Raw genomic sequence first — 13,011 nt, 5'->3', positions numbered from 1 at the left:
TTCCCCTTATGAGATATCATTGGATGATATGACACTGGGGTTTTTGTCTGCCTTTTGTCAATAAGTAAGTATAGATACAGGATAAAGTATCTGTTGTCTAAATTTAGCATAGGTTGAACTTGATGGACGCATGTCTTTTTTCAACCTCATCTACTATGTAACTATGTAACTTAGATTGTAAATTCTTAGGGGAACAGTCTCCCTTTGCCATACTGTATGTTATCATTGTTACTCGTATCCCCATTGTTTGTACTTTATTTCCCCTGTATTGTAATTTTGTAAAACACTGCATTTACAGTTGGCGCTATATAAATGAAATTATTAATACAAACAGTATGTCAATTTATGGCCCAAGTTAATGGACTGTTAGGTGTCTTCCAGTCCGGAAGGTAGGCCCACCAAGAACTTTCCCGGACTAGGACAGAGTGTTGGGCCTGGGACCTCGGTTGCTGAATGGGTGATGGGTCGGATGGGCTGCCTGCGGTTAGGGAGAGCCCCACAGTGGAGGGGAGCTTGGATTCCACATCAGTGGCTGATCACAGAAGTTAGGCCCAGCTTCCGGGTGCACTTAGGGTTTAGAGAGGCCCCACAGCAGAGGAAGGTTCCTTATGAAGTTACATTACTCAATAACTATGACCCCATATGTCCTATTCCCTTGAATGGAGCTATAAAGTGTTTTCCTTCAGGGCCATATTTAGTGATTGGTCATCTGCCATAAGGCACATTCTGGCGATGGAAGACACCTTACAGGCCATTTAAATTAATAGACTGTAATGTGTATTCCAGTGCCATAAGATGTCTTACGTCATAGGACACCTAGTAAAAAAATGCCTTAAACCCCTTAAGCATGTTACTGCTATTTGTTTATTCTCCTTTTAGGAGGGACTTTAGCTTTTTTTATCAAGAGATGGAAAAATGACACCACGTAAGATAGTACACTTAACAGAGCTCGAGAGAGCTCCAACCTTTGCAGCCAGCTGGTTAGAAAAACTGTACTGAATCTTTGAACTGGTCCTCTTACCAGGCAGCATGGCACAGTGATAGGTGCAGTGCGCTTCTCACATAGTTCTGCACTACTACAGTCAGTGGGACTAGAGATGGGGGAAAAAATTTTTTGGCGATTTTGGATCGGCCTGTTCCTTTGGTCCACAAATTTCAGCGGATCAATGTCAAAAAGGGCGATTCTTAAGAATCCGCCAACGGATTGCTGAATTCGCGGATTGGATTCTACAAATCCGTCCATGGGTTGTATCCAATGGCGGATTTTGATGAATCTGCCCAGATTGAAAAGGCTCAAATCCGTTTGTTGACTTTAAACGACGAAACGGATTTTGGGGGTAACCAGCGGGAAACGGATTTTGGCAGATTCGCCCATATCTATACTGTATGTGACCATGACCTCAATGGGATCTATGTATCAAGCAAAAAGTGGAGCAAATCTAGGGAGGGAAAAACTATTCCCAATGTATCAAACAGGGCTTTTTTGTTTGATACTGTACATATGGTGCAGTCATTTTGTCCCAGAGTCGCTCCTCTTTTGCCTTGCTACATGTTCCCCTGTGTGTGTGTCTGCGGAAGTGTTGTATGTGAGTTGGTAGCAGTGTTTCTGTCAGCCCTTATCCACTAAGGATCTGCACAACTTTGAAAACTGAACATTTTGCCAAATTCCCACAATCTTGTTTAGCAATTACAAATGGGTCACAGTTCTAGCCTGTCAAATCTGTCTCTAATAGCAACTCTGTGATCAGATGCTTTGTAAATTCTTCTGTATTTAATAAAATTTTCAAATGACCAGAAAATTGCAGGGAATCCTTTAGGGATACCAGGGGAACCCAAGAGTTCCTAGAAACCCCGGTTGAAAAACACTGCTCTGTAAACTACAAATAGAGCACAAGTGTCTCATTGCCTCACATGCTTTATGAAATGTGGCATTTGTGGTTAGATGTCTTATGCAAATGTTTGAGTATGACTTTTGGGAAATATGCTAAAGGTTGCAGCTTTCCCCAAATTAATTATCACACAATTCAATTTCTAATTTTAAAAGTCACAAGACCGTTTGCACGTTTGTATATTTCTTAGTGAATTTTAAGCTCGCAAGCCCTCCCAAAGAAAAAAGTAAACAATCTCAGTCAAAGCATTTTTTTTTAATGTAATCATTTTATTAATTCAAAACATAAGCTACCGTACGTTGGACAAATAGCATTTTTTATTTGTTCCAAAAGAAATTCTGTTGGGAGTTTAAAAGAATATCTTCTAACAGCCCTGGTGTGCAAAATATCCATTAGAAATGGATTTACATTCATTCCCTTTAGGGTATGTGTCCTGTTTGTGCTTGCTGGTTGTCAGTAGGTAATGAGTACATTTAGCATTATATGAGATATTTTTCATAACGATTGCAATAGTGTGTCAGATGAATGATTAAGATTCGAGTTGATATGACTTTATTGTGTTTTTCCTGGAAAATCAGATTGAGGTCCACAGTCAAGTGAAATAATCCAGTAATTGGTTTAAAGGCATTTCTCCGACATATTTCAAAACTGTTTCAAATGCATTTTCTACATAGAAAAGTACAGTATACCAATATTACAGTCATTGATTGGTGTACTTAACTTGTTTTTTTCATTGCACAAATATATAGTGGTGTATATTTAGAAACCACTCTATATCCAATTCAAGTGAAGGGGTTGCAATGCCTTGTGACGCTTGAAGGGGTCTTATGGAATAGCAACACAAGTAAAACCCCTGATGAAGCTGGTGGAGCAAAATGCGTAGGGCAGTTGATTTATTCTAAGGGAGATCTATCTGCTCAATCAACCCGCATCCATAGAGGTACCGGAGTATTTCATCCATGCCCCCGGAGTGACTCCGCGTGCTGGCTGCTTGCTACACACGGAGGAGAAACAGGCCTGCTACTTTTAATTCCCTATTGTGGTCTACATGCGATTTCCCTTTGGAAAATTGAATTAAATACCGAGATCCCTGCATTACGATCACCAGAAGAACCTGCTTTTTCTGAAGCCAGGGTCACGTTTGATGTGTGAATGGCTCCCGATAGCATTAACACAGTTCCCTTTTAAATCACTCCAAGCCCTGTAATATTTCCTCCACTTTATTGGGAAAAGCAGCAGAACACAGATACTTGTGGATGGTATGTAGTGGTGATTATTAGTTAGAAACCGGTAAAAAGAGATGGCCTCACCATGGGGGATGAACAGAGAAGGGTCTTGTACTCACTGTCTCCAGGGTCGAAAAGGAAGTGAGGGGCAGTGTGGGTAAAGGGAATAGTCTAGGGGCAGACTATCTCTAAACAAACAGGAGGAGGGGCAGACTAGCCCATTCTGGTGAGGATCTCAGAAACTGCAGTAGCAGCTCACTGATTCCATGCCCAGAGGCAAGAAATGCAACATTGTTGCAAGTTACACAGGCACAGTATGTGTGTGCAAACTCCATGCAGCTGGGAATAAGATCTGACAGGCAGAAGCTGCAAAGGAGAGAGGGGGGTGAGTCAGAAATGTAGTTCTTGTTCCATGACACTCCCCGTCTGGTATCTGTAGATACCACTATATAACAGACTATGTGGAACATATGTGCAATGCATAACAAAGATAACATCACATTCTCAAACGATGCAAGAGTCCATGTCCACATAGCGATGTGACACCGGCCGGTATCACTGGTTTCAAGGTCCCTTGGTCAAGGTTCTTTGGCAAAGGATGCAGGGTGGATGCACAGCTCCAGGTTTGCTGGTTGCACCACAATGTTTTTGTGTAAAGGTCTCTGGCACTGTTTCCTTTTAGCCTTGTGAGAGAACAGTCTTTTTGTCTCTTTGGTTTAACCCACAGAGTGCATCCCCTTGTAGGCATGCCAGTCGTGGTAGCCTGTGGTTCTATCACCTGGTGTTTGGCAGAAGGAGATGGCTTTTGGCTCCTTGCGGAAGCGGAACAACACTCCTGGAAGACTGGTTGTCGTGTCTAGTCCAGTAGAGAGGGCGTCATTCAGGGAGACTCCCTGGAGCTGAGCGCTGGAGCTGAACACTATCTGGATTTGATCGGGTTCCTGAGGGTGGTAGGCCCCAGATGTTTGGTTGGTACCGGCATTCTTCACCTTCCTTCATTAGAGGTGCTGGCTTTGCGTGGCCGGTAAGGCATATCTTCTGGATGAAGTTTACAAAGTTGTTTTTGGTCTCTGGTTCCCTTTGTAGGTCGCAGAGGTGCGAAGTGAACCTAGAGATGGCATGTTCTCCATTGTTTGGGAAGCGCCTTCTTGGTGAACGGAATGGTAGCGGAGTCACCCAACTGCTTAGTCCGTCTTTAGAGAGTTCCTTGACTGTTAACTTCGGGAATCCTCTATCTTCCCTTGATGGTGTTTGCTTGTCATCGTTCCTTGTTGTCTGGAACGCTGTGCACCGTAGGTCATTGGTGCATTCCTCTTGCACGAGAACATCTCCCCGTAGTTTGGTTAAACGCTTTTGTGTCTCTTTGTTAACTGCCATCGGGAGGTTATTTTCTCCCTGGACGTAACGAAGAACAGTCTCTTTTGCCCTAGTAAATCCCTTTATGAAATGTCTCTGTGGCTGTCTCTTTTTAGACGTGTGAGAGGACAGTCTTTTTGACACTGGGACTTCACCTGTAGGGCGCAATCTTTTGCGGCTGTGCCAGCCGTGGCAGCTGGGTGCTTTGTCACTTGATATTCTGTGGAGAGGAACAACTGTACGTCTTAGTTGTGCCATTGCTCGCGGGAGTATTGTCTGATTGTTCATTGCCTTTTGGACGATCCCTTTGTCGGTCACCTTTGGGAGGTTACTTCCTTCCCTCGGTGGAATCGACTCGTCATCCTTAGCTGTCTGGACTGCTGAGCATCCTAGGCCATTGTCGCATCCCCTCGATGTGAGGATGTCTTTGTTGATCTCAGGGGTATGACCTTGTCTTTTATCTTCACTTGGCCCTTCGGTCACTTGGAGATGGCCATTGAAGGAACAGCGTCTTCTCCTCGTGGGCCTAGCAAGTCTTTGGTGTCTGTGGAGTCACTCTCTCCGCATTGAGATGGTGCGCTGTTGTTTACGCTGAAGAGGCTCCTTACGTAGTCTTCAGTGCGTTAGGCTGGATCCTCTGAGGCTATCCGTCTGTACGGTAGCTCCCCGCCATCCTGTCTCGCAGCTGCTTCTAGGACTTCGGCTTGGGCTATGGCGGCAGCGGCTTCCTTCTCTTGATTAATTGCCTCTAGTTCTGCATCAAATTCGGCTTTCCTACGCGCAGTGGCTGCGGCAGTAGCGGCCGTGGCGGTGGTAGCAGTGGCGGCAGCGGCGGCGGCATTAGCAGCGGCTGTCTGTTCCTCCTCTTCTATGCGCGCTCTTCCTGCTCTTATGGCTGCCTCTCTGCGACTATATTTGGCCCTGGCACGTGCGGCCTCTGCGGTGGCTCGCGCCTTGGTAGCGTTTGTGCTTGCGCTGGACGCGTTAGATTGCGCTGATTTTGCAGACCTTGATGAGTGCCTTGATGTGCTGGAGCGCTGCGACGCGGTCTCCAGGAGGAGCTCTTTTCTCACGCTTTGCGCGTCTGTGATAGAGGTTCGCACGCGGCTGTCTCGTGTCAAGTCAATATTGTGCTGTAAGTCCCTTTCTTGCAGGCTTTCACCGGTGTTAGCCCTGGCTAGGTAAGTGACGTATGCCTCTGACAGCCCTTGGTAGCGTGCGTGATCTATCTTTAATTGAGTTATTGCCTGCTCGAGCTGTTGTACAGAATTGCCAGCGTCGGCGACATTGCATATCCCAAGTGTGGTAGTGTTCCAGGCCAACTCTAATTTAGCGCGGTGCGCTTCAATGTCAGTCTCATATTTTTCGCGGGCCTTTTGTGTCAGTGTGACTGCCCGTTTGGGCCTTGCGCCTGCCTGCGCCTGTTGCAGTTGCGCAGCGGTCTCTGTGTCTGAGTGATCGCTCCCCTGCGTGATGTCTGGTGAGGCTCTGAGTTCTGCCATGCTGTAGGTGTGTGTAGGCCTTCAGCCAGTGCGTGTGGCGAGCGGTCTTTTACCTTGTCAGCGATGGGTGTCTGTCTCAGATGATGCCGAGCGGTGTCCTGCAGCGTGCAGGGTAGGGGTAGCTGTACTCACAGGTGTCCGGTGGCTCTGACCTGTGTCCTGGCGGGTGTCCGGTAGCGTGGCCCTTGATGGCGCTAGCCGTGGGGACGTGCGCAGGGGTAGGTGAGATGGTGGCTCCTCACTATGGGGCTGTGCAGAGGGTGAGCTCAGACAGGGAAAGGCATAGATTTTGTGTAAGAAGCACTGTTTGTTTGCAAAGCTGCTGCGCAGTTTGAGCTACTTCTTGTCTGTTAAGGCTGTGCAGTTTGCTGTATAAGCTGCTTGCTGTTTCTTTAGCATAAAGGCTGTGGGTAGCAGCTCCTCTGTGTGTGTCCCCAAGGTACACGGTCCTCTTTTTACCTTTCTGAAGCCAGGGTCACGTTTGATGTGTGAATAGCTCCCGATAGCATTAACACAGTTCCCTTTTAAATCACTCCAAGCCCTGTAATATTTCCTCCACTTTATTGGGAAAAGCAGCAGAACACAGATACTTGTGGATGGTATGTAGTGGTGATTATTAGTTAGAAACCGGTAAAAAGAGATGGCCTCACCATGGGGGATGAACAGAGAAGGGTCTTGTACTCACTGTCTCCAGGGTGGAAAAGGAAGTGAGGGGCAGTGTGGGTAAAGGGAATAGTCTAGGGGCAGACTATCTCTGAACAAACAGGAGGGGGGGCAGACTAGCCCATTCTGAGGAGGATCTCAGAAACTGCAGTAGCAGCTCACTGATTCCATGCCCAGAGGCAAGAAATGCAACATTGTTGCAAGTTACACAGGCACAGTATGTGTGTGCAAACTCCATGCAGCTGGGAATAAGATCTGACAGGCAGAAGCTGCAAAGGAGAGAGGGGGGTGAGTCAGAAATGTAGTTCTTGTTCCATGACACTGCTTATTGCTCTTAAAAGCCATAACAGGCTTGAATCAAACTTGCAGCATGTGAGTGGGTATTATCCTGTATCATTACCTATACAATATAAAATCTGTATTGCACTATATTGTCTTTATCTTCTTTTTATATATACATGGGACCATTTTACGCGCTAAACTTTGTTTGGCATCTATTTGAGGGAGTACTGTACTGTAGGAAAATCCATTTGAAGGAGCTGCATTGATCCTACAGAGTAGTATTTTTTACATTTTATACATTATATTCATATTTTATGTGTTTGTTAGCACTTATATTTGTCACTAGCACCTTTTTGAACACTGGAGTTTCCCATTAGAATAAGATTGCACCGTTGAAAGTGTGGGTTTTTTTTGCCCACATTCGCCATTTTCTGTTGTTACAAGTAAATATGAGCTATAATGTGTAGTGCACTTTCATATTTAATCTTATTTTTTATTGTGTTTTGTTAATATTTGTATAGTAATATTTTATTACTGCTAAATATTGCTGCTAAAAAAAAAAAATATTAACGGAGAAACACTGTAAAAGCATAATGGCCCTAATCAAAATTTAGTACTGTGAAGAGATTTAATCTACATTCTAATAAATGGAATTAAAATCTTCCCAAACATTGGAAAGACAGCTTGGAAAAGGGCCTATGTTTCGAAGGCCAAAATATTTATTTTGTTCACTCCATTTGTATAATTCAAATAATGTTGTAGCATCTGTAGTGCAGCTCAGGAAGACAGAGTTACATAGAGCTAGATTATGGTATGATCACTATTAAAGTAACTATTTATCAGGGTAAAAGGGTAAGGACAAGAAAAAGTGCAGCCTTTTTGGTGGTGTCCCAATCCTTACCCGGAAAAAGCAGAGGTACTGCTCTTCTCCAGTCTCTGAGGACGGTAAGGGTTAACTCTGGACTTGGTCTTCAAGAGTGCTGTAAGCTATCAGGTATTGTATGCCTGAGGAGGGGGTGTCCATATATGGGGGTTACTGCATCAGGAGAAGTGGTGGATTTCCCATAAAGCTGAGTAGGCTTGCTTAGAGCACAATTTTTGGGGGCGGAAATGCACGTGTGTCTTTTTTTTGAGCGCCCCGCTCCTGTAGAGTTGCATCATCATGGCGGTCTGATGCCAAATAACGCCGCAGCATCACATGGTGATGTGTTGCCATGGCAACGTGGCGTCACATTTTGTCGTGACGTTATGACGTCACTAAGCTAGGGTGGAAGGCCGCCCATGAGGCAACGGGCGGCACAAATGTAAATCTGCCACTGATCAGGAGCTGTGGGGCTGTTGTAGATTGTTGGTGCACTACTTGTTGGTTTGGAGTGCTACAGGCTCAGGCTTTCTTCCACCAACACCATACTTACTGGTCTTCTTGTATGGACTGTTCAGCTATCACTCTCCTAACTACAAAGAGTAGGGAGGATTTGTCCATTTTCTTTGCTCCTTAGATGCCTTTTGAATGCCTCAGTGCTTACTTGGAGCCTATCTTCCACCAGACTTCTGCAAAAACCTGTAAAATGTCCACATGCCATGTACTGCACTGAGGGACCGTTTCGCTGCAACTAAATGACCATCGGCGCATGGCCACAACTCGCCCTGCCGCCGGGACACTCAGAGTGACTAACCTTACCCTAAAACACCCTAAACTTAACCCCGAATATTAACACTAACCCTTACCCTAAAATCCTTCACACTAAGCCCTTACTTTAACCACTAAAACTCCTACAGTCAGCGGTGGATTTCAAAATCAGCCGTCCCTAGGCACTTGCTTGTGTGTCCGCCTTTCTCCCACACCCCTGCACCTTTTGGCTTCCCAACATGAAATGATGCTGTGGACATCACGAACGGGACGTCACATGGCGGCGTTTTGTCATGGAAACGCGACGTTATGGCGTCAATTGATGACGTGGCGTCACATTGCCATGGCAACAAGACACAGTGTGATGCCACGTACGTGACGTCCGCAGTGTCATCTGGTGCTGGGATTCCAAAGGAGCAGGAGGGTGGGAGAAAGGAGGTGGCCACACAAGCAAGTGCATTCCCATTAGGTCCGATAGGTGTGAGAGTGCGGCAAAAGTATATGGGGGCGGCAAAAGTATATGGGGGCGGCAAAGTTTTGCCACCCTAGGCCCGGGCCTAATGGGAAATCTGACACTGCCTACAGTTAAACCGCTACCCTACCTGCTAAAATCCATATAGTTACATAGTATATGAGGTTGAAAAAAGACATGCGTCCATCAAGTTCAACCTATGCTAAATTTAGACAACAGATACTTATCCTATATTTGTACTTACAGTATATTTATCCAAAAGAAGGCAAACAAGAACCCCAGTGAAATATCATCTAATGATAAGGGGGGAAATAAATTCCTTTCTGACTCCAAATATTGGCAATCGGATTACTCCCTGGATTAACATCCTTGCCATGTTTACTTATTTGGTATATCCCTGTATACCTTTCCTTTCTAAAAGACGTCCAACCTTTTGTTCAAGATATCTATTGTATCTGCCATCACAGTCTCCATGGGTAATACAACGTTTTAACTGCCCTTACTGTAAAGAACCCTTTCCTTTGTTGCTGGTGAAATCGCCTTTCCTCCAAACTTAAGGTATGACCCTGTGTCATTTGTACTGCCCTTGGGATGAATAGTTGTTTTGCAAGCTCCTTGTATTGACCCCGAATATATTTGTATATGTATATTTGTAGTTATCATACCTCCTCTTAGACACCTTTTCTAATGTAAACAAATCAAATTTAGGCAGCCTCTCCTCATAATGTAGATCAGCGGTGCGCAAACTGGGGAGTGCGCCACCCAGGTGGGGGGGCAGATTTTACTGGGGGGCGAGGGCAGTTACAGGGGCCCCCGCACTTTTCCCCGCGGCATTTAAATTAATCTGTGGGTGGTTTTCTGGGTATGCACCTTAACCCTGGCTGTGCTCAAAGCTGTGACCATGCACCAAGCTTAAGCCTATAGGGAACCATGTTAAAAATGGTTATTGAGGCAAAAAGTGACACTGTGTGCTCATTTGCATGTCATTTCCCAGAATCCCTTGCTGCAGTGGAAGTGCTGTATGCTGGGTGATAATGGGGAAAGGCGGGGTTGCAGACCTGCCTAAGACATGCAGATGAGCATACAGCTATATTTGCATATTTGCTTTCCTGTGGAGGGTTTTTGTCACTTTTTTTACTCACCATAACTTAACTCAGTATTATGGTTTGGCCTATCCCATAGCCTCTCTTGCATTCCCAGTAAAATCAACCCCACACTGATGAGACCCATCAAGGTCGAAACAGCTGTCTGTGGGTGGTTTTCTGGGTATGCACCTTAACCCTGGCTGTGCTCAAAGCTGTGACCATGCAGCAAGCTTAAGCCTATAGGGAACCATGTTAAAAACGGTTATTGAGGCAAAAAGTGACACTGTGTGCTCATTTGCATGTCATTTCCCAGAATCCCTTGCTGCAGTGGAAGTGCTGTATGCTGGGTGATAATGGGGAAAGGCGGGGTTGCAGACCTGCCTAAGACATGCAGATGAGCATACAGCTATATTTGCATATATATATATATATATATATATATATATGTATATATATATATGTGTATATATATATATATATATACATATACATATACAGTGTTCGACAACAAACCTATACATTTGCACGCCCCGGGCGAGTGGATTTAACATCGTGGCGAGCTCCTATTGGCCCAAGCAGCACACGTGTGGTACTAGGTGGCGAGTAGATTTTTTTTGTTTGGCGAGTAGATTTTTTGGTGATTTGTATATATATATATATACCCTAAAAACATTGAGGGTTTTATTATTGAGTTCGACCTAACATCTTTTTTTGAAGACATAACGTTAGGGTCATTACATTCTACAGTATTGCACCAATCATGGCAATATCCAGATTATCCACATAGTCCCAACATTATATTATGTCGTGATATTGTATAGTGTAGGGAGTGATGCTCAAAAAAAATCACATGTGGTTCTATAAACAACTTTGTTGATATTATGCATAAATGTCCAGATGCTATAATGTCCAATATATGATAATTAATGTATGTGTCTAGTGGTGTCCACCTGACAACCACAAATTGAGACACACCAATAAGCACCCAATCATGTATCAGTAATATACGGAACAATTTTAAGCAGTTGTTAGGATATAACAGGGCACTATGGCCCCTTACCTGTCAGCTTCATGGCCATCCGGTAGCACCCAAGGCGTGCAGTCTGAAGTATTTGCAGATCCAGAAGTGTAGTTTGTAACAGAGCACAGCCAAACGACAGCCAAACTTGGAAAAAAAGAAAAAATCCAAGGCAAACTCTAAATAAGCAGATCAGTTTATTGCAATCTCAGCAATAGATGGACAGGATGAACGCACCTACGCGTTTCATGCTGGAACATTTTATCAAGATAATCAAGTTTGGCTGTCATTTGGCTGTGCTCTGTTACAGACTACACTTCTTATATTATGTCATAATTTATTTTATTGTTTTACATGTAATTGTTAGTACTTTTTATGCAAGCTTCCTACGAGCCTATGAGCATGAGCCAACATATGTGCCAAACATTGATGCCTAGTTAATCCTTATTTTTCAATAATGGGAGGGCTAGGAGAGTTGTAAAATCCAAGTCTTCATTTGTGTTGAGGTTGATGTGCTGACTTGTGCATTTTAAAAGTTGCAACATTGTTATGTTGTAGCCAAACGTTAGTTTTAATTGTTATATTGTATCCACATTCACCCCTTATGTATACAAGAGAGATGAATGGGTTAATGGATTTTTAGGCTACAAATAGCCACTACAGACACGAGCTCCAATTCCCCTGAGGAAGTGACACTCCAAGTCACGAAACGCATAGGGTGGAGCTTATTCTGTCCGTGAGCATTGAGGTGAGCCTCCGACGTAGCAGTGACGTAATCGGGAGAGGAGTCTGGTGGAGCCATGAGGAGAGGAGTGAGACGCTGACTCCAGGAACTCATACTGTGGATGGCAACATTGTATTACGCGACAAGACCTGACACACTGTAAGTGTTTTCTTTTTGGTCTTGCGCTTTGAATAAATTGTCCCCATTGTACCACGCTATGTTTATCTCATTTTTGTATGGGTAAAACACTCATTGGAGACGCTGTTGGAGACTACATTGGATTTACAGATCCAGCCATTAGATTGGGCCAAAGAATCTGTATGCTGTAAGTGGGCATTTGACTGTGCAGCGCTCTGTGCTGTAAAAATACTGCACAGTGGTCTGTTTTCGCGCTTGCAAAATTCTGCAGGACAGCCTGCTTGAAGAGTTGGTGATGTCACCTCTCTCAAGCATGAGCACGTAGCCTAAGATGCGTCTTGATTTCAGACATGTTAAAATATGAAAAAAGATGCGTCTTAGAATCGAGGTAATACAGTATTTATCTTTTCACCCAGAAGAGATGATCTGTCAGTGTTTAAAGCTTGTAGCTTGATAGGATATAATTGCTCCCTTTGCTTGAAGGTTTTATGAGTTATGTCCGAATAATTCTTAAGTTTAGTCAAAGCCTTTTGTTCATGAAGACTTCAAATGACCGTTATTCTGCCACATTGGTTTACACACTCCGTGAATTCTGATGCTAGGAGATAATGGTGAAAAGCAGTGTTGTCGACCTATCTGAGACATGGGAATGTGCTCACAAGTGATATTTGAATTTGCTCTATGCTATACTGTGGAGGGTTTTGTGTCACTTTTTTATCCACCATAATTTATTTAATGTTTTAACCATATTTATGGTTGTATTGTATTGTATTGTATGTCTTTATTTATATAGCGCCATTAATGTACATAGCGCTTCACAGTAGTAATACATGTGGTAATCAAATAAATAACAGATAATATAAATAACAGATCATAGGAATAAGTGCTTTAGACATAAACGTAGAAATAAGGAAGAGGAGTCCCTGCCCCGAGGAGCTTATAGTCTAATTTGTGACCATTCTGCCAAACCTATCTACATTTGGGCAAATGTTCATTTGTAGTGTGAACCAACTTTTGGGTTTTAAA

At 44.0% G+C, this 13,011-nt stretch overlaps 1 protein-coding gene across 4 annotated transcripts in view; it reads left to right on the top strand.

Annotated features, from left to right (window-relative positions):
• PDE8B (phosphodiesterase 8B) overlaps positions 1 to 13,011 on the top strand; it is a 323,957-nt gene that overhangs the window by 210,164 nt on the left and 100,782 nt on the right. The gene's annotated exons all lie outside the window — the stretch shown is intronic.

The sequence above is a fragment of the Ascaphus truei genome, chromosome 1, assembly GCF_040206685.1.
Source record: "Ascaphus truei isolate aAscTru1 chromosome 1, aAscTru1.hap1, whole genome shotgun sequence".
NCBI lineage: Eukaryota > Metazoa > Chordata > Amphibia > Anura > Ascaphidae > Ascaphus > Ascaphus truei.
The sequence above is the reverse complement of the archived record's forward strand: the minus strand, read 5'-3'. Positions and strand labels throughout refer to the sequence as shown.